A 5,138-nucleotide genomic window follows, 5' to 3' on the forward strand; every position below is an offset into this window, starting at 1 on the left:
TTTATTAATTCAATCTTATATCTCTTAATATTTGAGTAATTAAGTACTTATAATTCCATATTTAGTACTTAGATCTTAATTTTCAGTTTTATCAAACACTAAATGTATTTAAAATATTTTTTAATTAGGTTTTAATTAGAAATTATCTAAAGTATTAAATAGATTTTAAAAAAATAATTTTTTTTTTATTAAAATCGTTAGTTTAAGTGTTTTATTAATTATGATTAAGTCTTTATTTTCTTAGATTAAATAATTTATTTTAGGAGTCAATTGTTAGTCAATTAGGATTCTTAGGAAAATTGGATATAATACCTTTTGAGTTACTCCGGTTAGGGTTCTCCAGATCTCATCTTTATGCTATCGTATTTTTGTGTGGCAACCATGAGTTTGTTCTCCTTGGTCTGGTTGTTGCCTTTACATAGTTGGGTCAGCTTTTTCTAAATCTCTTTAGCAGAAGTGCATAATTTGATCTTTCTAAACATATTATTTTCCAACGTTTTGTAAAGAATATCCTTCTCCATATTGTCGAGGTTCTTCTTCTCTTCTATAGTCCCCTCAGTCCTTAGTTTGTCCTTAATCTCAAGAATACCCTCGATTGAGGTTGTGCTCGTCTGGATCTTTATTGGGCCATCAATAATGATGTACCACATATCGTCGTCTAGAGCAGCCAAATGAGCCTGCATCCTAATTTTCCAATTATCATAGTTTTCCTTTGTGAACATATAGATCTTGTTAATGATAGACATACTGATGTTTGTTGCTTAGAGAGTATAAGACCTGGATCTGATACCACTTGTTGGGATCAACATCAATAACAATCGGTGGGGTTGGAGTATTGTTGAACGAATTTTGACTTTCAATTTGGTTTTAACCCTGTTAGAGGTTAAGACCTGTTTCTATTCTCGTAAAAAATCTTCGCGAGCTCTTGAATCTAATTCAAGTGTGGAATAACTCGCTAGATTTAAAGTGTATTGATGCAGTATGAATAATGTAGTAAGAAATGGACACGGAGTTGTTTATGGATGTTCGGAAATAAAAACTCATACGTCACCCCTTCTTATGTTTCCAGAAGGATATACTAAAAGATTTTAACTTTTATAGCCTCTACACAAGTTCGGTCAGAAACCCAGGACTAAACAATGCATGTTATGAACTCCTAGCTCTCACTCTATTGAACAAACACCTTCTGTTCAATTTACAACGCTTAATATTCATAATAGATATTACATCAATCTCTCTCTTAACTTATCTTAATAGAACGTAGAGAGTGTATGAATTACAACTGGGATAGCGAGAGAGTAATCTTTAAGAGAAGTAGTTATATCGCACACGAGAAGAACTACTTTTCTTCTTTATTAGGATCCACTTATATATATGAGTCACATCCGTTTTGCATTCAATGATGGCGTGTTGTAGAGCTCCACGTGCTGATGTAGCGTAGCTCTACTTGAGTGCTATAGCCACACTTGAGTGTCGTAGCCCTACTTGAATGTCGTGTTGTAGAGCTCCGTATGCTGATGTGGCGTAGCTTTACTTGAGTGTTGTAGCCATACTTCTTAGAAGGTTTGTATTAATGATGCACGACAGTTAATGCAACAATCGAATATAAATATTGACATGTGGCATTATTCTGTTGATTACTGCGTGCTGATGTGGCAGCCTGTAGCTTGTCGGGCAAAGAGCAAGGAAGATTAACGGGCAATGCTTCAGTCTTTTGTTGAAGCTTAGACGTCTGTTAGCGTTTCTTCAGACCAGAGCGTCTGTTGAAGCTTAGACGTCTGCTAGCACTTCTTCAGACCGAAGCGTGTGTTGAAGCCTAGTCGTCTGCTAGCGCTTCTTCAGACCGAAGTGTCTGTTGAAGCTTAGGTATCTACTAGCGCTTCTTCAGACCAAAGCGTATGTTGAAGCTTAGACGTCTGGTAGCGCTTCTTCAGACCAGAGCGTCTGTTAAAGCTTAGACGTCTGCTAGCGCTTCTTCAGACCAGAGCGTCTGTTGAAGCCTAGACGTCTGCTAGCGCTTCTTCATACTAGAGCGTTTGTTGAAGCCTAGACGTCTGCTAGCGCTTCTTCAGACTAGAGCGTCTGTTGACGCATAGAGGTCTGCTAGCGCTCTACTTCATACTACAAGTGAAGACATACATCTTATGAGTTGTAACTACGCAAAAACAATTTACACAACTTAGTTTTATTCACAAATGCATCCTTAAAGCTTTATGTGAACACATCATTAAAATCATGTTGTATTGATTAAACTAGTTCTTATTCACCTAAGTTTATTTTAATCAATTTACATGGTTTCCTTAATTAATTTTTCTAACAAATAGTCTTTTACCTTAGCCCTCCCTTTATCAATATAAAAGAAATAGATCAACTCTCAAGCCCTCAATTAGGATTTTTCGAAAAGGCGTCATTAAAGATTCAAGCTTCTAGATTTTTGGAAATTTTGTGTAAAGCTTCAAGGCCTTAATTTAGGCATCCCCAAAGCTTCCTTAAGAGCTACGGAGTGTTCTCAAACTCAAAGTAAACTTTCAATCATCCTTTATTTCAGTCTTCTAGTTTGAAATTGAATTTTTTATTTTTTATTTTTCATAAGGTTGTATATTGCATGGTTGTTGGATTTCTTGATTGGAAAACAATTCTAGGATCATTTACAAGCTTTCTATTGAAGCTAAAACCGATCAATCAACATTCATTAAAAAACCCAAATTTTGAATATGAAAAATTCAAAATCAGGTTTTCTATTTTTGAGTTATTGTTTCTAATAATGTTGGGAACCTATTTGAATCATGTTTGATTCATCCCGATCATGTTTGATCAAAAACTAATTTTTTATAAAAATTAAAAATTTCAGTTATTAAGTTGGTCAAACAAAACAGTTAGTATTCATATTTTGGTACCAACAAATTATATGAAGTATAAGGAAACTATTGATAAGCTCCTTAGCGCAAGATCGACTAACGCGTGCCTCAACGTCGTTAGCTGAAACGCGACGGAACGCCCATCGTGGACGAAAACAAGTCAGAACGCCAATAGAGCGTTCCGCGTTCTCCATTTACTCCTAAAATATCGTCGTTTCACCCTGTGTGGTCTTCTTCCACACAACGACAATCAGGATAAGAACAACATCAATCTTTGATTTTTCAAAGATGGAACTCTTCTATTACGCCGCCTTTTGACCTCGTTCAAAAGGTGAAATGATCATCATACTCTGGTGATCATTTCCTCTTAGACTACGATCATCATCATTGCTTATGCCGGAAAATGGCCAGAAAACAACCCAATGACCATCAATGGTCTTTTGATTAAATGAAACCCACTCGGTCAATGAACCGACCTTGGGAGGCTATAAATAGCCTTCATTGACCAATCTGAAAGCAATATATCAACTCTCAAACCCTCAATAAAGATTTTTCGAAAATCCGCCATTAAAGCTTCAAGTTTCTACATTATTGGAAATTTCGTGTAAAGCTTCAAAGCTTGGATCTAGGTATCCTCAAATCTTCTCTAAGAGCTAAGAAGTGTTCTCCAACTCTTAGTAAGTTTCCAATCATCCTCTAATTTAGTCTTCTAGTTTGAAATTAAAAACTTTATATTTTAGTTTTCATAAGTTTGTATACTATCTGGTTGTTAGATTTCTTGATTGGAAAACGATCCTATGATCATTTATAAGCTTTTTGTTGAAGCTAAAATCAATCAATCAACCTTAATAAAAAAACCAAATTTAAATTTGAAAAATCCAAAATCGGGTTAAAGCTTCCCAACATGTTTCTAATGATATTGGGATTCTATTTAGATCATGTTGATCAATCCTGATCATGTTTAATCAAAAACTAAAAAAAAATATAACAATAAAAATGCAATTATTGAATTGGTCAAAACGAATAGGCAGTGTTCATGTTTTGGAACCAATCAATCATATGAAGTATAAGGAAGTTATTGATAAACTCTTTACACTTCATTAAAACCTAAAAACCAAAAACCCAATTTTAGTATAAAACTATTTTGATTAAATGGAACATCATCCATGTTTAGTGATACTTCGGGATGGTGTTCATAATGCTATTGGGAGCTTTGTGAAGCTTCATAGGACCTTTGAACAAGCGATCCATGCCTCAATCAAAACTATAAAACCTACGGTTTTGGTGTTCTCGAGGACCGAGAAAACTAGCACATGTCTAACCAAGACTGAGGGACATCAATCCTTAGAACCGAGAAAAACTTAACCCAGGTCTAGCCAATACCGAGGGACATTGGTCCTTAGGACCAAGAAAAACTTATCCTAGGTTTAGTTAGGACCGAGTGTTATTCACGTATAGGACAGACAAAACTAGGATCGAGAATTCTTGCACCTGACTGATGATTTCAGCACCCGACCGAGAATTCTCGCACCAGATTGAGAATTTCTAAACCTCGACTGAGGATACCAATCCCCTGACCGAGAATGTTAGCACCCTGATCGAGGGAGTTCCAACCCGCGACCGAGGGCCTTAGCCCCCGACCGATAAAAATGGCACCTGGGATCGAGGACACTGATCTAGGGGTCTGTTTGGTTGTGCACTTCATATTCCAAAATTATTTTTGTAATTTTGAGATCATAAACCATTTTCTAAAAATCTCATAAACATAGAAAATTATTTTAAAATATTTTTAAAATATTTTTGTAAAAAGTATTTTGATAAGGACTCGTTTGAGATTTATTTTTAAACCCTAATGACTTTAAATACTTATGTTTTTCAAGTATATACTTCTCCCTAGTCATCATCATCAACTACAAGTACCAACATTTAAATATTGTTGTTACAATTTTAAATACGTAGAAACCTGTGCATGTCTAGGACTGGAAGAATAATTAGTTAAAATAAAACGTTATACAATCAATTTTTAAAAGCCAAGACTTTATAATGTAGAGAATATTTTTAAAAAGATTATGGAGGATGAAGCGCGAAAGCCCTTTCCTGAGTATCACCAAACTACGAACCATAACAATACTCTAATTAAAATACGGTTGTATACGTATACCATTGTATTGATCTTAAACTAAAAATCAATTGGCAACTCTATATCAAATAATTAATGTTTTTAATTAATTTAAATAAAAATTTATTTAATTAAATTTCTATTTGATTATTTAAAATTTA

Source organism: Impatiens glandulifera, chromosome 5, assembly GCF_907164915.1.
Source record: "Impatiens glandulifera chromosome 5, dImpGla2.1, whole genome shotgun sequence".
NCBI classification, from domain to species: domain Eukaryota; kingdom Viridiplantae; phylum Streptophyta; class Magnoliopsida; order Ericales; family Balsaminaceae; genus Impatiens; species Impatiens glandulifera.